Source organism: Mytilus galloprovincialis, chromosome 11 (assembly GCF_965363235.1).
Source record: "Mytilus galloprovincialis chromosome 11, xbMytGall1.hap1.1, whole genome shotgun sequence".
Classification (NCBI taxonomy): domain Eukaryota; kingdom Metazoa; phylum Mollusca; class Bivalvia; order Mytilida; family Mytilidae; genus Mytilus; species Mytilus galloprovincialis.
The window spans coordinates 48,190,180-48,212,615 of NC_134848.1; the positions used below are offsets into that span (position 1 = coordinate 48,190,180).

The following is a 22,436-nucleotide window of genomic DNA, read 5'->3' on the forward strand; positions in this document are numbered from 1 at the left end:
AAGTTGAGATCTCACAAACCCCGCCGCATTTTTACGCCTGTCCTAAGTCAGGAGCCTCTGGCCTTTGTAAGTATTGTATTATTTTCATTTTGGTTTCTTGTGTACAGTTTGGAAATTAGTATAGCGTTCATTATCACTGAACTAGTATATATTTGTTTAGGGGTCAGCTGAAAGACGACTCCGGGTGCGGGAATTTCTCGATACATTGCAGACCTGTTGGTGACCTTCTGCCGTTGTTTTTTTTCTTTGGTCGGGTTGTTGTCTCTTTGACCCATTCCTCATTTCCATTCTCATTTTTATTCTTTGTTCCAAGCAGGAAACATTTCTATCTTATCTTTAGATACTTAAGATGTTTGCTCGGTAATCCCCGTTTGTATTGGTTTTTTTTAATGCAGAATGAAGCTTAATTTGTCATAGTAGATTTACATGTTCAGATGTGAATTTCCCCGTTAAAAAAAGACTCAGCGTAGCATAACATATTCTCGCCTTGATTATGCCTGTTTCGTTTGTCACTAGACGTAAAACACCTACCTTTTAAATATATTTTCTTAAAGTAAGATGAATCATTTTCATAATGAATTAGTTAATACAATTGTTGTATTCTTATTATAAGAAAAAAATTTATCAACACACCGATCGTTTATCGTGTTTCGAAAAAAAAATAGACAGTTTTATGGGTCCAATAAAACATATTGAAAGGGAATGAAGTGTATACATGCCAATAGCAACGTGATAACATATATATTGTGACGATCTACAAAGGTATGTTTTTTTTATAATGCGTTTATTCTTTTTAGAAAAAATCATTTATTTACAAGTGTTCACTCACTCCATGTATCATTGACATTGATGCGAAAATATACAGTTTTGGTTTTTTAAAGTACAATTTGATTAAGTTAATTTAAAAACTTGATTGCACTGTATTCACGTAATCTAAAGTTTCACAACAATGGCGACATCTTCGGATACTGTATAGCAATGCTTATTTCTATATGGAAATCGAATTGTAAAATAATTCTTTTGTTTTTTTGTACAATTTGTTTTTAAGAATTTTACAAGATATGGAATTCATTTTAAAGTTGCTGTAGGGAATTTGTTTTCAACTTATAGTTGTTAATGTCTGTGTCATTTTGGTCTTTTGTGGATAGTTGTCTCATTGACGATCATACCACATCTTTTTTTTTTTATATTAAATCAAACCATATCATGATTTTACTTTTTTTTTACCTTTAACAACATACTCGGAATTAAAATTAATGTATTGCGGAAGGGATGAGGAATAAAAAGGGGTGTAGTAAAATGTAGGAAAGAAGTCAATATGTTTAAGATTCATGATATATGGAAAGGTCGTGATATCAACGGTGAAATACATAACTCGGTTGCAGATATTTTTCCCCCAAAGATAACAGTCACGTCGTACATGCATTATTTGTCAAATATATTTATCATTACATTAAGGTAGTTCAGGGGTATACCGCCATGCCATCTTCAGTTGTACAATCGCAGTAAATAATCGGTCTAGTTTTTGATATCAACATATACGGAATTGAATTGAATGTATTGCTGACGGGGTAAGGAATAAAAAAAGGGGTGTAGATACTATGAAATAAAATGTAGGAAGGAGTCAATATTTTTTAAGCTGATGCATATATCAAAACGTCGTGATATCAACGATGAAGAATATAACTAGGTTGCAGTTTTTTTTCTTTTTTCCACAGATTGCGAGTGCCAGAATTAACATATTTTTTTTTCATGCAAAAACAAAATCCGTACTGTTACTATCAAACATGTCAAAAGAGACTTCAAATCATCAGATGTGTTGATAGAAAGTTCGGTAGCTTTAAAATATCTGGTACATTATGATTGAGAGAAATCTAGTTCCAATAGATCGCCTCTCTTGCAAACCTCAGAACAATTAATCTAGTTATAGTTTCATATTAGACATACTTCTTTCCGTATACCTCTCAACAGAAAAACAACTTGAAGTAAAATTAGTATTGATAAATGCCACACTAATGTGATGTGGAATTGCTGTCTATGAAGAGGTAGATTGCAACTCTGAATATTTGTATCAGTACCTCAAGTTGATAAAACATATTTTACTTTAACTTATATTTAAAAAAAGTTCATGTACACGTGTTTTAATGTAAAACCTTATCAGTCCAGTATATAAATCTTTTTTTCAAATTCTAAAGTATCATATGACGATAATTTATTAATACTTGAACATTTTATTTGCCCGAATGAATATTTGATTTGTATTTTAATACTGAGAATGAATGTGATCACCGTTCTTAATTCAATAAAAGTTATATAACTGTACACTACTCTGATTTTTTTTATCAATTTTTATTTCGATTATAATTTCATTGAAAGTCAAGTAATTAACCACAAATAGCGATTACGTTTCACACATGCGTTTAACATGTATAACTAAACTCTTTTTACAGTTTATGACAAAAATATGCAATCAACCAGGTATATGTTGTGTAAAATTATTTTTTTGTCAGGTTTTTTGTACAAGTAATCAGTATACAGCTACAGAAATACAAATAAGGGCACCTGATACATTGGTTTAGATTATGTTTTTATTTTTTGACTAAAACCAAATCCTATGTCCACAACCTATCCTTTGGTGTTTTTACATAAAATGTTGTGTCAGTACTATGTGCAAGACTGCATGTATATGTAGTTGTGGAAATAAAATAGTGATAAGCTAGACACTACGATTATTTTATATAACTATGTAAATATAATCACAAAATGCTGATTACTTGTACAGAACAACATAATTTGTACACATGATATATATTCCGTCGATATAACTTTAAAAACCTAATGAGTTTGAAGTGAGGACATTACAAATCGTCTTTGTCTAAACGTATTTATTTATAGTGGTTTGGAAAACAAGTTATTACTACTTATATCATCCCCTTTCCATTTTGGAACGGGGATTGAACCAGGAACCTTTGTGTTAGAAGCACTTACCACTAAACCATGGTTCTCCGAATCGTCTTAGCACACCTGTTGATAAACGAGTAGTTATTTTTCATATGATCGTCTCCGTATCGTGATGTTACCACATGCATTTCGGACGTTGTGTATATAACGTAAACAAAAACGTTATACCATTAGAGACACCAGAAGCAGAAATTTTATTATTCTTTGTGTAATAATGTGCTCCGTTTTTTATATATTTTTTTATAGTTAAAGCAAGTGTATAATTTTGAAATTGTTTTCGTAACAAAGGATATTCAAGACTGTTGCCAACATTGAGAAACCATAAAGAAAAAAATTGAAAGAAAAACACAAATTCGTTCTATACAAAACAAGGAGGGATCTTAGGTTCTTCAATGTTGCTCATCGGATTTAAACATATTTATAAACTCAATTCAGTGTTGTCCTATTAGTGGAAATGAAAACGGGATTGTGGTTTCTATATTTATAGTGAAACAGATATTCGATAACGGTAGTTTAACTCAAAATGGCGTCCGTAGTATTTATCAAAAGATTACAGTTACTTCACTACTTGGAACTCTTTTCTAAATAGCTGCATAGGATTAGAACAATTTTTCAATCATAGAAATCATGATAGAAAATACAGACTATAGTATAGTAAATCCTTTACTAGATATAACTCCATATGTATGCGCCGTTAAAGTGTTACCTTATATATATGGAACGTTCATCTCTTTTAATTGTCGTTTAGATTTGTTTTTAAACGTTCATCTCTTTTAATTGTCGTTTAGATTTGTTTTTAAACGTTCATCTCTTTGAATTGTCGTTTAGATTTGTTTTTAAACGTTCATATATTGTCATTGTCCGTATTTATGTCAATATATTATACAGTCTTACCTGTTTATTTGATGTTTCCTGTATTTAAAGTTCGACGGGATATATGCGTTCCACATAGTTATGCATTTTACTTAAAACATTTTATTTCTACAATCATGGACATGACAAATACTTATCTTACCTCCTTTACATTTCTATGAATATGATTAGTTGAAAGCGTCCGCGTGGAGACCGTGTATATTCCATATTAGGTTAGTAGGGAGGCGGGGCTTATTTCAATACACGGTTACAAGTGGAGTTACGACTTTGACACTATTTGATTGTTTAAGTGTTTTGAAAGTTCTGTTTTGTTATTGTTATATGAAGGTTGTTGATATTCAATTGTTATTGTTGACATTATTTTTTTGGGGCGGACTAATGGAGTTATGTTCTTAAAATCGAACACTTTAATATGAAAATAAGAAGATGCAGTATGATTGCAAAGGAGGTACGAAAGATACCAGAGGGATATTCAAACGCATAGATTGAAAATAAACTGACAACGCCATGGCTAAAAATAAAAAGACAAACATACAAATAATAGTACAGAAGACACAACATAGAAAACTAAAGACTAACCAACACGAACCCCACCAAAACTAGAGGTGATCTTAGGTGCTCCGGAAGGGTAAGCAGATCCTGCTCCACATGTGGCACCCTTCGTGTTGCTTATGTTATAACAAATCCGGTAAATAGTCTGATTCGGTTGGTCACATTCGTGAAAAAGGAAGGGTATTGTAGTTACGACATAAGGAACATACCCGATATCATCTGTGAAACGGTTATTCCATAACGGTCAACCGACTCGTGATGGCGTCCGTAAAATTTACGAAGGGATGATTTCAACTTCACCATTTGGAACTCTTGGTTTAATAGCTTCCTTGTGAGCAGCAATCATCCATCAAGGAAATCATGATAGGAAATACAAGCCCTGGAATATCGTATCAATTGGGAGATATATACTCCGTATGCAAGCGCTGCTAGAATGTTTCTATATAGGAATGAAAAGCTCACAATTGGGAAGCTGAAATCATCTCATTTGTCGAAAAGTTTTGTTTTCAACTGACCCTCATTGTCAATTTCTAGATGTATGTCAAGATATAATGCAGACTTAACTGTTTCTGTTGTATCCTTTAGCTCTATTTGATGGGATAGATCCGGTCATTATAGTCACCAAATTTTGTATTATTTAGTGACAGAACATCATCTTTATATCAGAACGTAAAGTTAAAGGATATTTCTTACTTCTTATCTTTCTTCCTCAGAAGTTCCTATACGAAGTCTGCCTCATAATAAAGAAACTATTTGACAAGAAGAGGGGCACACTTTTTTCCCATTGGAAATCTCCAAATGAGACAACTCTATTCTTATTGCAACACATACAGATAGTCGGAATGATAAATTTGTTACATGGTATACGATATATTTCCAATTGGGGATTCGAGCGTCGCTGTCACTTTATATGGTTTACTGACGTATATATTGACACTATGTAAATAACATTATATTAATACAGTAATACATTAATACAAAGGGATTTGGAAACAAGATTTCCATTATGTTAATCTGTCTCTCTGATATTAATCCGTGTCTCTTTTATTTCATCCTACCACATCTTATCAAACACATTTGTTTTTTTGACACATATATGTAAAGCAATAGTATGTTTATGTACTCGAAATGAAAGCAATTTTAATAGTCATTATCTACTCCAGTCAAATCATTATCAGACATGTCATTTGATAAATGATTGAATTGCTATACATTGTTTATCGTGTGTAAGCGTTCACCAACTCAAATCTTATAAAATAGATGAAGGATAAATTTTGTTTGAGACGGATTATATTCAATTCCTCACTCTTTAAAAGAGGATTGCAAAAAGCCAGAGCTACGTGTTGGTCTCCTAAAGTCTCTATGATAATAGAATTATGAATTAAAACTTTCACACAAAATTGATCCGAGGTTGGAGAGGCGCTTCAAAGTGAGGTTTATACGTATAGTCTAATTACCTTTCTTTGAATACTTGCCATTGAATCAAGTATATATAGCTAATACAACAAAAGATGTTTTTTTTTTACCTGTACTGTAGATTATTTACAGTACATAAATAACCATTACGCGTTTTTAAGATCATCAAAAAGTTCTCAATGCGTACGGTCAAATTTGTTTTCGATAACACCTAAATTGTTTTACTTATAATTTAATCCCGTTTGTTGTAATCAAAATTCGTTCTTCTCTATGCATTTTGGTTATTCATCAAGTCGTGTATTCAAAATAGTTAAATCGATAACCACCCATTGAGATATTTTATCTATAATTGTTTGAGACTGAACTCCAAATTTCATTGGTGTATGCTTCTTTATCTTTAGTTATGTTTTTACATCTCTTTTCAAATTCATGTACTACATGTTAAATGTCATTACATGTTTTGACCCGGCTTTGTCCTGTTTTCTGCATTTAGGTCAGGTTGTTTTCTCGTTGACATGTTGCCTATTTCAATTCTTGATTTCATATATAACTATATAATTATGGTAACGTGTTTGCTGACATGACAAGCGTTAAATATTAAAGTCATCCAATACAGATATTCCATAACTGTTATAAATTTTCGAAGGGATGAATCCGTGTTACACTATTTTCCATGGAGGCAATATCACTCTTTCAAATACATTGTGATAAGAATTGAGCCTTGGAAATTTTTTACTATACTGAACAATTGCAAGTTCATAATAATGAATCATAACTTGTGCAATATTGTGTCGTAATGTAAGATTCTCAACTGACAGTTTATCAGAATTATCATTACTGCTGATTTGGTGAATCTTTTGAAGAAGTTTGAGGAAAAAGACACGTATTCAGGATGAATACCTTTGGAAATGTCTCATAATTTTTTTTTTTAAATTAAAGACAACTTTTAAAATGTTTTATTTCACAGATGTTTTATAGCAATTGAATTAACCTATTAATGGAAATGAGCGAACACTTTTAAAGCTATATCATTGAATCTTTTCAAGCTATATTATTGAATCTTTTCAAGCTATGTTATTGAATGATAATCTTGAAGTACAAATTCTAGGTACTGACGCTTAGTCCGTGTTTGGTATTATCGTTTTGACGTGGCGCGGTCCTAATGAATCCCGACAATGTGCTGTTGTGATGTGGTCATTTTTGTCTTCTTGTCTTACATTGTTTCCTATGTGCTTTGTCTATATGCCATTTGACATATTCGTTTGATATCATATGGACGAAGGTTACAACATAATGTTTACTTCCCCTATTATGTACGTTTTTTTAGTTCACACTTTGTTTTCTAAATAAGGTGCGAATGTAATACAAGTGCCGAGGCGTAGCACCCAAATTTATATTGGTACGGCAGGAAAATTAATGATTCGCGAAGCGAGTCATCCCGCCTCGTAGAGGCGGTCACTCGGCAGGGGTTCGGGGGTTCGGGGCCCCGAGAAATTTTTGAATAAATGGTGCAAAATCCTGCATTCTGACTCTTTTCTGACACTAAAATTTCACTCCTGAAAATTCCATTTTTTTAAGTAATAAACTTCAAAATAAAATAAAAAAAGAATAACAAACGTGAAATATGTGTAAAAAAAGTCAACAATCCAACTGATAGAAAACATCTTAGCTAAAAATAATACTTTCAACTTGTGTCGGACACCTGGCTAGGGGTCTTGACATGCTGCTGCTTGGAAATTATTAGAAAGAATAAAAGAAAAATGCGTGCAATTCTGTATAGCGGTTGCGGGGAATTAAGATACTAATATTAGACTATCAAATCTTCGCTAAAAGTAGTCAGGGGGTAAAAGGAACTATGGTCACATTGGTGAATAGATTATCAAAATTCCCCGTAGTCTGGGTAGGACAAATAAGATCAAATAAGGAAACTATGACACTGCTTATAACAAATCTATTTGCATTGTAAATATGGTCACACTGCCATAATAATCAATGGTTTCGGAAATTCCTGATGACAACGCTAGAACTTTTGAAACGATGACTTGAAATATAGTAGAAACATAACAATGTACAAAGAACTTAGAATAGAGTCTCGTGATGTCCCTCCTCTAAACTGAGAACAGCAGACGTTAGAACAATTTCGTTCGTCGTCATTTCTAAACACAGTGATTATAGTGTAAAAAAGGCATTCACTTAAAAGTTCAGCTGCACAAAAATATCGTAAATAGCTGGCTAATTTAGTATTATCTTTATAAAAAATAATAAATAAAAATAAAAATAAATAAATAAATAACAAGGTAGTTTTTGGTGACGTTGACGTCCAACCAACTTGAAACTTAGTTGACATCATGTTCCTAAAGGTATAATCTTTCTTATTATATTTCAAAATTAGAGTTTTGATCCCAATTAATGGTCCACTGAACATAAAAAATGAAAGTGCGAGCTGGGCATCCGAGTACTATGGACACATTCTTGTTGTTTATTTTTTTCTGTCAGTGATCACTAAAACAACAAATATGTAAATGAGCTGTTCTATCATTATGTGCCATTCTAAGGATAAGGCATCGGGATCAAATCGACGACTACATGTAAATGTGACTGCTGGACTTATATCCATGGTGTGTATATTCGTAACGCTTGGTTTCAGATTTTAGTGTAACGGAATGCTTACTTTCAGCCATTTTCAATATCACACAGTAGATCGTAAATTTGTAGATGATGAAACTCCGTAATTAAGGAAAAATAATATTCAACCAAATGCCTCACTGAATTTTTGTCTCTTTGGATTTTTTTTTCTTCAAAAAAATCTGCCTAAAGTTTTACGCCTTTTGTTCAATGGCGTAAAATTTGTAAATTTTCAATCAATCAAAACAGTGTTAAATTACAAGAGAAATTTAACTCGCATTTTGTTTGTCGTATGTTTTGTTCGATAACTTTCTTTGCGGTAACTCTTTAAACAGCTGAGGCATAGTATTCATACAAAAAAGTCATTCAACTGTTGGTATGATTTTTTTTTTAGCCAGGACACTTGTAGAAAAGAGGGGCGAAAGATACCAGAGGGACATTAAAATTCATAGATCGAAAATAAACTGACAACACCATGGCTAAAAAAACAAAAAACTAATAGTACACAAGACACAACACAGAAAACTAAAGACTAAACAACATAAGCCAACACGAAACTGGGTGTGATCTCGGGTGCTCCGGAAGGGTAAGCAACCCTCTATCAATGAAATAATTATAGGAAATACATGCCCGGGAATATCGTAACAATTAGGAGGTATTATACTCCGTATGTCGACGCTGCTGGAATGTTGCTACATAGAAATGAAAAGTTTACAATTTCGAAGCTGAAATTCTCTCTTTGGTCGTAAAGTTATCAAATTTTGAATTATTTAGTGAGAGAACATCATCTATATACATGATATAGAAGAAAGTCAAGTTAAAGGATAGTTCTAACTTCTTTCATTTCTTCCAAAGAAGTGCCTGTATGAAGTCAGCCTCATAAGAATAAAGGAACAAGTCGGCAAGAAGAGAAGAACAATTGGTTAAAATAGGAATGCAGAGTTTGGTGCAAAGATGTTGTCAATCAATAAATCTAGCATCTTGATAATGTCAGGAGACTGTTTTTCAGTGGTTGTCGTTTGCTGATGTGGTTCATAAGTGTTTCTCATTTCTCATTTCTCGTTTTTTGTTATATAGATTTTACTGTTGATTCTATTGTTTGAATTGTTTTACCTTAGTCGTTATGGGGTTCTGTATTGCTTGCTGTTTGATGTGAGACAAGGCTCCGTATTGAAGACCGTAATGTTACCTATAATTGTTTTCTTTTTTACACATTGTGACTTGAATTGAGAGTTGTCTCATTGACACTCATACCACGTCCTCTTATTTCTATTCAACCGGTATTAATGATTGTATACGGTAAATTACTAATGACTCATAAATGGATTTTCTATCTTTGTTATTTCCTTTAAATGACTTGTTTTCTTTATTTCCATTCAAAAACCTTTGGATTTAAAAAATAAATATTCAAATTATTGGTACGGCATGCCGTACCAACAAAAATTATTGGTACGGCGGCTGCCGTACCTGCCGTACCGCCTGCTACGCCCCTGGGTAAAGGGTTTGTTAGTGAAGCTGCCAAAGAAAGGAGATTAAGGGCCATGTGAGAATTAGAGAGGCATAACACTTCTATCAGTAGCTTGTAAATTACTGTGCAAAATTATACTCAGCCGAATTAAAGATGCTATGGATAATGTACTAAGAGATGAACAAGCAGGTTTCAGATCAAACAGAAGCTGCACTGACCAGTATTGACATATGCAGACATCAGGACAAGTATAAGTAAAGCTCGACAAGTCTTTGCTATGATGAAGCCAGTTTGGAAATCAACATCATTTACAGAAAACACAAAATTAGAATTTTCAACACCAATGTAAAATCATTCTTTTTTTATGGAGCATAAACCTGGCGACTTACAGCAGGGATACAACATCAAGTCCAGGTTTTTATCAACAAATGCCTGCGCCGAATTTGTAAATTTTGATGGCCAGAAACAATAAGTAACAAATGCTTATGGAACCAGCAATTAAACAGCTAAGGAAAAGAACATGGCAATCAATGGATTGGGCACACTTTGCGGAAACCTGTAGGTACCATCGGAGACCGGGGAAACCATTTCCCAGCCGGAGAAGATCAAGACACAATAAGCTGGAAGAGATTGGATATAATTAAAGAATAGCCCAAAATAGAGTAAAGTGGCAATCGACTGTGGCAGCCCTATGTTACAAAAGGAATGAAGAGGATTAAGTCAATGTATACAAATAAAGTATTATGTCTGTTTAAGCTTTCGTCAGGCTATGATGAATATATTGTTAAAGTTAACTTGTTTTGTAGTTTTATACCTCCTCAGGTTCTTGTCTAGAGACCACATGATGAAGTGTATTCAAGGATACGCTATGTACAAAAATTGATACGGTTTGTTTTCAAACACACTGCTGTACTAAATGTAATGCTTTTGTGCGAGACATATACAAAGTTAGATATATAAAATATTTTCAAAAGATGACAATTAACACATTCTCCATATGACATATATAAAAAGAGATGCAAAATATATCAGAGGGACGTTCAAACGCATAAGTAGAAAATAAACTGACAACGCCATGGGTAAAAAACATAAAAGGGTTAACAAATAAACATTTGTTCACAAACACAACATATAAAACAAAGCAACACGAACACCCACAAAAGCAAGGGGTGATAGCAAGTGCCCGGAGCAGTATGCAGATGTCACTCCACATGTGGCATCTGCCATGTTGCTTTTGTTCGTCAACAACCGGTAATAAGTCTTGATCAGTTGGTTACATTAGTGAAAAGGAGACGTGATTGTAGTTACGACATTAGTAATATGTCCGCGATAATCTGTGAGACGAATATTCCTTTACGGTCAACCATCTCGTAAAGGCGTTTGTAAAATTTATAAAGGGATGATTTAAATGCTCCATTCATTTGGAAAATGAAATGATATAGCAAATTTTGATCTATTCTGATTGTTCAAATTTCCAATGTAGATTTTACACATGAAAAAGTACCTAAAAATGGGAATCTCGATATTTTACATAAATCATTGACATTATACTTGATATACAAGAATGCGTTACGATCAATTTTGTAAATAGTTAATTAAATCCTCTCTAACGCATCAATAGCGTCTATATATATTATCTACGAGATTAATTTCTTTACCATGATAAAAGAATTTTCTGTATTTATTCTTATTTAATGTTTTTTTTTTGCCTGTTCAATAATAAACTAAAAAAAGAAAAGGCCCTTAACAGAAAGCAAAATGAAAATCTCAAACACATTAAAAGTGTTGAAAACACATGTCATATTCCTGGCGTGGTACAAGCAGGCATTTCCTAAAGAAGAGAAGGGTTGATTAAGCCTGGTTTTATACCTTGCTAAACCTCCAACTAGTACGACAGTCGCGTTGTATACATTATGCCATAAAACAAGATATAATGTAAAGGGGAGTCATGGGTATGGTAGATATCTCTAAAAATAATTTGAAAGTCATGTTAAAAGTAAAATCACAAAAATACTAAACATCGAAGAAATTTCAAAACGGAAAGTCCCTGATCAAATGGCAAAATCAAAGGATAAAACACATCAAACAAATGGACGACAATTGTCATATTCCTGAAGTGGTACAGGCATTTTCTAATGCAGAAAATGGTGGATTGAACCAGGTTATATAGCTAGCTAAACCTCTCTCTTGTATGACAGACGCATCAAATTCCATTATATAAACAACTATAAAGCAGTAAAAATTGTGTTATAATCTTAATCACTAAAAAAAAATATATAACAGAGAAGCACAAATATGTAATAAGGAAGCAAAAATATTTAATAAAGAATAAAAAAAATGGCATATAGACCAAGCATTTTCGCAAAACTAAAGACAAGAATACACAAATTTACTATAGTACAATAAACACGATGACGGGATGTATAAGTACAGAGCCACGTCATATATGCATCAAAGAAACATAAAAAGACAAATAGAAAAAGCACATAGCACAAATGAACGACAACCATACAAATATGTTTTGCAATAGCACAATAACGGGTTGTATAAGAACAGAGCCACTCCACATGCATCGAAGTTATACCTTAAGTCATATAGACATAGCACATTAGCAAACATGAAAGATAAGAATACGAGAATATTCCAAACAATAACATAATGATCAGATGTACTAGTTTTGAAATTATATTTAAAACGCATTTATACTAAAATTAAAAATAGAACATGTTTGGTTTTGATAATGATACATCGTCTTCTAAGTCTATTTAACAAGTTTCATAACATCAAACAATTACATTTTTTAATGATTTAAAAATATAAATCTGAAAAGATAGAAATTTATCATTCATAAATAAACTTCTCTCAAAGCTAAGTACTTAGAAAATAAGTCATCGTAAGTTTTTGAATGACTTTTGGTATCTTAAAGATGAGGAAATTGGAAGGTCGGAAAATATGAATTGAACAACAAAGACACGGGATCTACTTAACTGTAGTCTTTTCCCATGATAATCGCTCCTTAACGAATATTGCTGATTTTCCATATTGATTTATTACATTTTTTATATTCTATCATAGTTATCAAAACTAGAGATACTGTAAAGTGACGCGTTCAAAATGTAAAACTAAATATTAAAATTATAGAAGCTCACCATTTTACACGATGGCTGTTTATATTATATATCATATTTCCTTGTTTTGCTTTTATATTCTTCCACGATCATAGGTCACATTCGTCATATGTTTCCGATATTTATTCTGAAAACGTTTACCTTATTATTTATTATTTATATATTTAGCAAACACAAAATAACGACGACTTCATTTAATGAACTAATTTAATTATATTTTTCAATTAATATGCTGTTACAATAGATGTCAAAATTTTTAAATATTATTAACCGTTGTAAAGAGGGGATCAATTAGGAAACATATAAATTCAGTTAGCAATTTGATCCGTATCATATACTAGCAGGTTTAAAAAAATTAATGGACCAGTTATTAACTAAGTTACTGGTTTAACAGCTGATTGTTATATTGCAAAGAGAATATATATATATTACATGACACATAACTGCATTTACATAATGTTCATCCCAAAGTATATGGAAATAAGACAACTATGTTTCGAATGCAATATAACAGAAACGAATAGCGTAGAATCTAGAAAATATATGTCACCATACGACCTGCAAAAATGAGCAAAACCGATGCCGCATATCAATAAATAACGGGTAAATACTTGCCACACAATTTTTGTTTTATTTTGTTATTCAGATTCGAGTATTAAACTCATTCAAATATTAATGTTTATAAACCATTACCACGGTTGCAAAATCATCCTTAGTAATGTCGATGGTTTACCCGTTTAATATCCGTTTAGTATCTTCTATTTATTTTTTTGTAGAATTTATTATGTGTTTAGTGACATCAACATTCAAGTTTCTATTCATGTGTTGACAAAACTTAAAATTTTTCGAAAACTAAGGATTTTCTTACCCCAGGAATAGATTACCTTAGCCGTATTTGGCACAACATTTTTGAATTGCGGGTCCTCAATGCTCTTTAACTTTGCAATTATTTGGCTTTATAACTATTTTGATCTGAGCGTCACTGATGAGTCTTATGTAGACGAAACACGCGTCTGGCGTATTAAAGTATAATCCTGGTACCTTTGATAACTATTTATTATGCTGAAATTGAGGATGGAAATAGAGAATGTGTCAAAGAGGCAACAACCCTACCATAGAGCAGACAACAGTCATTTATTTCATTAATTTAATAAAAGCGACCAACGAAATAAGAATAAAACTGCCAAGAAACAAGATATTACTTGACATGCAAACTTTGAATTCATCGAGCTTCAATTGTAATACAGTATTTTTTACTAAATCAATCGCCCATTTTTGAATTTAATTCAGACAGAAAAACTAAACATTATAAAGAGGTAAATTCACCACAGTTAGAATGATGTGCAAAACTACAAATAAAATTTAAAAAAAGCTTGTATGGTGTTATACGGTACGTTTCCCATTTCACACGGGAATACATAAAAAGGAAACGGACACTTTGTTTATCCAATTGTTTTCCTTATTTTAATAATACAATGCTAACCTTTGTACTGGTTCACAATTGATTTAAATGTCATTTGTTTTCTCTCTGTCTGATATTTATTCTTGTTTGAATGAGTGTTCATCACGAATATTTTGTATACAAATTTACAATTACATGAAATCCAAAAAGATTGATAGAGTCGACAGTGTACAGCAAATACCATAAAAACTATGAAATATCAAAATGAAATGGGCAATAAAATCCGCTTTAAATAATATCTATACTGTTTATGTTCTACAGCAGACGAAAAGGTAGATTGTCACATACGGTGCAATCCAATGTCAGACATTTGGCTTCATTTTAGTATCGTCATTAAGTCAATAATAACATTGTGTGAAGAAATTAATGACATACTTTCATAAAATCATCTGTATTTGTGGTTTCACCGTTAAGATTTTATATGATGTCAGGATTTAGAAAAGCCTATGTTTAGACAGTTCTTTAAATGACCGTTGATTTCGTGCATGCCTTCTAAAAATTGCCAATTTTATGTGCAGGAAAGATTGTATACTACGAAATATAGTTGAGTTTTTACCAAACAGAATGCCAAGGATGCGCAGCAAAATTTATTTCATTTTGATGAGACATTTATTTAATTGAAAGCAATTTTATCTGATGATGTACTTTTTAGTGCAAAAAATTGCTAAATATGGTTAATCAATGTATTGAGATAACTAATTTATATTTGAACTGATAAATTTAAAATCTTTTTTGTCTTTCGGAAGATGTAAACAATTACAAGAACGATTACAATTGTGTTACATTACTGATATAACAAAGTCAGGTAATGCGTGATGCCGCGCATATATAGGAATAAAGATTTTCTTTTAAGATACTGGATATAATAAAAGTATTAAATATAGTTTGAACACTTTTGCTGGAAATTTCTTGCAGGTTATCCTGAATAAATAAACAAATCCAATCCTGCTACAATGTCATAGGTAAGATAGCGAGAGACACAAGGTAGTAAATGAACTTCCTCTGAAATGAGAACAAAAATTACCAGAAATAAAAACAAATTAAATAGTTTTTAAGTGTAACCTGTGCACATGTATTTAATCGTAAACTTTTAGAATTTTAGGATCGAAAAATATAATGATGAATGAAATTTACAATAGTCATCTGCATCAACATAATACACTGTACTACAGACAGTAGGCAACCTCAAATCAGATTTTTTCCAAATGTCAATATATGATATATTATTATTGTACAAATTTAAATAAAGACGTTGGTGATTACCTATTGAGACAGGAAGGTTGACAAACATATCAAGAAATGATAGAATGTTCCATCTTTGAGAATCAAGAGACATCGGTAATGCTTAAAAACCTTTTTTACAATCATACATTTATAATATTTATGAGGAATTAATCCAAAATGACAGTTAAGGAACCTCTTAGAATGTAGCGTTCAAATGACGTTTTATTTAAACAAATAAAGCCAACGTAAGCTTTGTCACCAATACGAACAGCAAATGGTTTAGATTTAGCTATCATGTTTCATGTCAAAAATATATGTCTATACAATAACGCTTTTTGACAAAAAATCATTGTTGTCAGAAAAACCAAAATTTAAAGGAATTCAACGTAATTAACGTAACAGATATTCGTCCAGGGTAGTCCCCCTACATGAAATATTAACACAACAACAAAATTTACACTTCATACTTTAGAAATAATTGACCAAATATATTTCCTTATCGACATGAAAGAGATATGGCGTTAAATGGCATTTTAAAATCATTTCATCAAGTAAATATTATGCTAAAAGAAAAAAACATTTTCCAGAAAATATGAAAATTATGACAATGAAAAGCCTAGTTATCTATTTCTTCTGTCAGGCACGACAGCAATTACACAATATGAAACAGTGAAACTAAATTTGTGACAATATAAATGAGTCAAAGAATACCAACATGAAGGACCTCTTGTAATACAAAACTGGCACGGTAGTTTTCTTTCGAGTTGATTCTTGATGTCAAATAACGATATATTTAATATATGTTTTCCAGATGTCATTTGGGATATCATTTTGGACAGATTATTTTTAAAAAGAATATCACGATTCGTGCAAACTGATTGTATTTTTTCTATATCCCACTCAATTTTATATATAAAAGTATATTGGATATTTGATCCAGCATATCCATTTATGAGTATTGTTTAAACTCTCGGATTTATTTATTCAATTTATATTTAATGTAAATCCCTGTGAGATTTATTTGATCATGTGGTTTTAACTATCCCAATCAAATTCCTAGATGATATCTAAGAACTCTATATGTAAGATCGGGGTTAGAATAAGTTGTTGACTTATACACATTGATATTGCAGAGATATGGACCATTGAGCCTCCCTCACCATGATTCGACAATTGCCGCCTAAAAGCTTGTACATGTTTTTAATACAATGTGATCGTTATTCAAGGTTCGCTAAAAGTTTGCTGTTATGTTCGAATGTATTTTGTTCTAATCCTAAATGGTTTAAATGGTCATGGTGAATTTAGACAAAAAAAGAATGAAATTTTATTGGTGATAATCAATCTATATGTGATTGAACAAAATTATAAGCTTTCACATTCTAATGCATTTTTACTAGGATATATTTAAACTCGATTGCAGATACATGCGGTGGGTGAATTATGTTTTGTCCAGGCTAAGGCACACAGGCTTTGGAAATAGCAATTGAAGCTCTTTTGGATTATTTCATAGTCGACTGTCGTTGTAGTATGATTTTAATGTGCCGAATGAAACTGGGTTATAGTGTGGTAAGATTGCTTTAATTTTGATTAATACAGGCACACACATGTGAGGTTCTGTTCATCTTGGCAATACTTGTTCGTTTTTCAAAATTTATCCGCTAACAGATTTTCTTGTTCTTTTTGTTTTTCTTGAACTCCATTGGAAAGTTATCATTTTCTTTGAAAACATCTTTAATTCTAGTTAAATACGCGTGTTAGGTTTTGGTGGTGTTTTATCTAACAGGTCTAAGATGTTTTTTTAAAGTATTTTAGCTTTCTAGTATCGGGAACAGTTTTTGTATAGATGAGCTTGTCAGATTGTCGTTTGAATGAGATCATCTGAGCAGTCTCCATATTTCTGATTTATCAGGGGCGAATGCAGCCATTTTAAAAGGGGGGTTCCTAACCCAGGACAAAGGTTGGAGGGTTCCAACTACATGTCCCCATTCAAATACATTGATCGTCCAAACAAAAGAAGGGGGATTCCAACCCCTGGAACCCCCTGGATCCGCCACTGTTTATGATCCTCTCTTGGTTGCTATTATGGTTCAAACGGATGCTGTAAATGAGAACTTAGCTTGACTTCTTTCTTTAGCTTTTTAATATTCGATTTAAGGTTTTATAATGTAATTGTGAGCTCCGAACATCTTCTTATGTTGGATACAAGATTGCTGATTTATATATTGAGGTTTCATAGCACCTTGTAGTTTTGGGTGATGCATGAAAGCATACAGACAATGTTTTACGTTGAATCAATTGTTGACTTCTGATTAAAACAGACATACACTGTTGAAATGGTAGCACTAGCCACAGCATTGGTATACTGTTCTGTTCATATTGTCTTCTTTGTTACAAGCAAGGCACATTTCTCTCCTTTCTTTAGTTACTAAAGATGTTTAATCGGTATTCTCCATTTCTATTGTTGTTTTTAATCGCAGATGGAAGCTTGATTTGTCTTTTTCGAATTACGTGTTCAGGTGTGAATTTCCCCATTAAAAAAACCAACTCGGCGTTGCATAATATATTCACGGCCTCATTATACCTGTTTCATTTGTCACTAGACGTAAAGCACCTACCTTTTAAATATATTTTCTTTACAAAAGATGAATCATTTTCGAAATTAATTAGTTAATACAATTATTGTATTCTCATTATAACAAAAATGTTGATCAACACACGGATCGTTAATCGTATTTTGAAAAAATAGACAGTTTTGTGGGTCCATAACAATGATTCGTCAAAATTTTAGCAGTTTAAAATCCTTTCAATGGGAATGAAGTGCATACATGCCAATAGCAACGGGATAACATATTTACTGTAACGATCTACAGAGGTAAGCTTTTTTATAATGGGTTTGTTCTCTTGAGAAAAATTCATTTATTTACAAGTGTTCACTCACTGTATGTATCATTGACATTGATGCGAAAATATATAGTTTTTTTAAAGTACAAATTAATTAGGTTAATTTAAAAACTTGATTGCAATGTATTCACGTCATCCATAGTTTCACAACAATGGCGGCATCTTCGGATAATGTATAGCAATTAGGAGATAACTGTATTGTATTTTAAGCTCCGACGGCATCAATTGGGGATTTGATGGTCGCAAATTAAGTTTACTGGCGACGCGTTAGCGGAGACAGTAAACGGGTATTTGCGACCATCAAATCCCAAATTGATGCCGTCGGAGCTTAAAATACAATATTGTTATCTCCATTCTAATGAAACTGACAGAAAACAACGTTAAAACATGTATTTAAAATCTGTCATATGCCGTCTGCGCTTGCGCGTACGTCCCATAGCATCAATTGTCAATTGATGCCATGTAAGAAAGTGACGTTATCCAATCAAAATGAACGTTACAAACGTTGTTGCATTAGAATGCTTATTTTATATGGAAATTGAATTGTAAAATAATTCTTTTGTTTTTCTGTACAATTTGTTTTTAAGAATTTTTCAAGATATGGTAATCATTTTAAAGTTGCTGTAGGAAATTTGTTTTCAACGTAAATCAAACCATATCATGATTTTACCTTTTGTTAAATAACATACACGGAATTGAAATTAATGTATTGCTGACGGGGTAAGGAATACAAAGGGGTGTAGTAAAATGTAAAAAGGAGTCAATATTTTTAAGATTCATGATATATGAACAGGTCGTGATATCAACGGTGAAATATATAACTAGGCTGTTGATGTTTTTTCCTCAAAGATTACATTCACGTCGTAGATGCATCATTTGTCAAATATATTTATCATTAAATTAAGGTAGTTCAGGGGTATACCGCCATCTTCAGTTTTACAATCACAGTAAATACTCGGTATAGTTTTTGATATCAACATACATGAAATTGAATTTAATGTATTGCTGACGGGGTAAGGAATAAAAAGGGGGTGTATATACTATGAAATAAATTGTAGGAAGGAGTCAATATTTTAGCTTCATGATATATGAAAAGGTCGTTATATCAAAGGTGAAGAATATACTTTCCGTATACCTCTCAAAACAGAAGAACAACTTGAAGTAAAACTGGTATTGACAAATGCCACACTAACATGTCTAACATGTCAAATGTGATCTGGAATTGCTGTCTAAGAAGTGGTAGACTGCAACACTGAATATTTTAATGAAAATGTCTTAGATAAATGATTATTTGTATCAGTACCTCAAGTTGATTACACATATTTTACTTTAACTTATATTTAAAAACAAAGTTCATGTATGCATGTTTTAATGTAAAACCTTATCATTCCAGCATATAAATTGTTTTTCTTCAAATTCTAAAGTATCATATGACGATTATTTATTAATACTTGAACATTCTATTTGCCCGAATGAATATTTGATTTGTATTTTGATACTGAGAATGAATGTCTTCACCGTTCTTAATTCAATAAAAGTTATATAACTGTACACTACTCTGATTTTTTTTATGATCCTCTCTTGGTTGCTATTATGGTTCAAATGGATGCTGTAAATGAGAACTTAGCTTGACTTCTTTCTTTAGCTTTTTAATATTCGATTTGAGGTTTTATAATGTAATTGTGAGCTCCGAACGTGAGCGTTGCATAATATATTCACGGCCTCATTATACCTGTTTCATTTGTCACTAGACGTAAAGCACCTACCTTTTAAATAGATTTTCTTTACAAAAGATGAATCATTTTCGAAATTAATAAGTTAATACAATTATTGTATTCTCATTATAACAAAAATGTTGATCAACACACGGATCGTTAATCGTATTTTGAAAAAATAGACAGTTTTGTGGGTCCATAACAATGATTCGTCAAAATTTTAGCAGTTTAAAATCCTTTCAATGGGAATGAAGTGCATACATGCCAATAGCAACGGGATAACATATTTACTGTTACGATCTACAGAGGTAAGCTTTTTTATAATGAGTTTATTATCTTGAGAAAAATTCATTTATTTACAAGTGTTCACTCACTCTATGTATCATTGATATTGATCGATGCGAAAATATATAGTTTTTTTTTTAAAGTACAAATTAATTAGGTTAATTTAAAAACTTGATTGCAATGTATTCACGTCATCCATAGTTTCACAACAATGGCGGCATCTTCGGATAATGTATAGCAATGCTTATTTTATATGGAAATTGAATTGTAAAATAATTCTTTTGTTTTTCTGTACAATTTGTTTTTAAGAATTTTTCAAGATATGGTAATCATTTTAAAGTTGCTGTAGGAAATTTGTTTTCAACGTAAATCAAACCATATCATGATTTTACCTTTTGTTTAATAACATACACGGAATTGAAATTAATGTATTGCTGACGGGGTAAGGAATACAAAGGGGTGTAGTAAAATGTAAAAAGGAGTCAATATTTTTAAGATTCATGATATATGAACAGGTCGTGATATCAACGGTGAAATATATAACTAGGCTGTTGATGTTTTTTCCCCAAAGATTACATTCACGTCGTAGATGCATCATTTGTCAAACATATTTATCATTAAATTAAGGTAGTTCAGGGGTATACCGCCATCGTCAGTTTTACAATCACAGTAAATACTCGGTCTAGTTTTTGATATCAACATACACGAAATTGAATTTAATGTATTGCTGACGGGGTAAGGAATAAAAAGGGGGTGTATATACTATGAAATAAAATGTAGGAAGGAGTCAATATTTTAGCTTCATGATAATTGTGACCAGCCACGACATATCCAGGCTTATGGAGGTAGAACGTCATTGTGAGAAAAACGCCGTTAACTATATGTGACTAGCCACTTCCAGTCTTAGGAGGGTACATTGTCTAAAATTTGCTTTTTGTATATTTATCTAGAATATTCCACAACAAAACTCTCTGTCATGTTATTATGACATATTTGTTGTAATAGCAATGAAACGAGTCATTTCGAATATCGTTATGAAAATGAGACTGTTCTATGACGGCTTTTATTTATTGAAGGCACTAATTTATAAAAAACTAAGTTATTGTATTTATTGGCTCGTAGTAATGTTCAATAGCGTATTTGAATAAAATTTCAAAGACTTAAATTTACTACAATACAATCAATTCTTAGCCCTATTTTAGAACATGTAATTAAAACATGTTGAAATGACGTTAGTTTAAAATTTGTCAAAATAAATAAGCTTTAAGAATTCCTTTTTTTTAAATTCGTCTTTTCATTTAGATTTATCATGCATGTCTCTAAACATAGTATGCGACGCGTAACAGTTTATAAGTAGGTGTTCTCATATATGCATTTGATACGGTGCATTTATTATGGATATATTTCAGACTCCATTGATGAAAGAAAAATTATAAAGCAGAGCATTGTTTTTTGTAGCTCTATGTTAGAACATTTAATTTAAACTTGTTGAAATGAAGGTAGTTTAAAATTTGTCAAGGTAAGCTTTACGAATTCCTTTTTTTAATTTAGATTTATTATGCATGTCTCTATACTTAGTATCCGACGTAGGTAGGTGTTCTCTTATATGCATTTTATACGTTGTATTTGTTAGGGATATATTTCAGATTTCATTTATGAAAGGAAATCTATAGAGCAGAAATTTGATTTTTTTTGTATCAATTTAAAATGTAGATTCAAATATTTTTCACTTCAGACGATAAAGTAAAACTTCTCCAAAACTTATATATGATGTATAGTTCGGCGTCAGCAAAAAAAGAAGCCAAGGAAAGTGTTTATCTCTTCTT

General features: G+C 31.7%; 1 protein-coding gene across 2 annotated transcripts in view; it reads left to right on the forward strand.

Moving 5' to 3' along the window:
* The first annotated feature begins 698 nt into the window (after positions 1–698).
* Positions 699–22,436, forward strand: part of LOC143052296 (uncharacterized) — a 46,697-nt gene continuing 24,959 nt past the window's right edge. The window contains exon 1 of one of the 2 annotated variants that reach the window (XM_076225308.1): positions 699–762. The gene's annotated coding sequence lies outside the window, so the exon portion shown is untranslated. Of the gene's footprint in view, positions 763–18,510; positions 18,582–22,436 lie in introns of those variants that run through there. The other variant, XM_076225307.1, reaches the window with a different exon arrangement.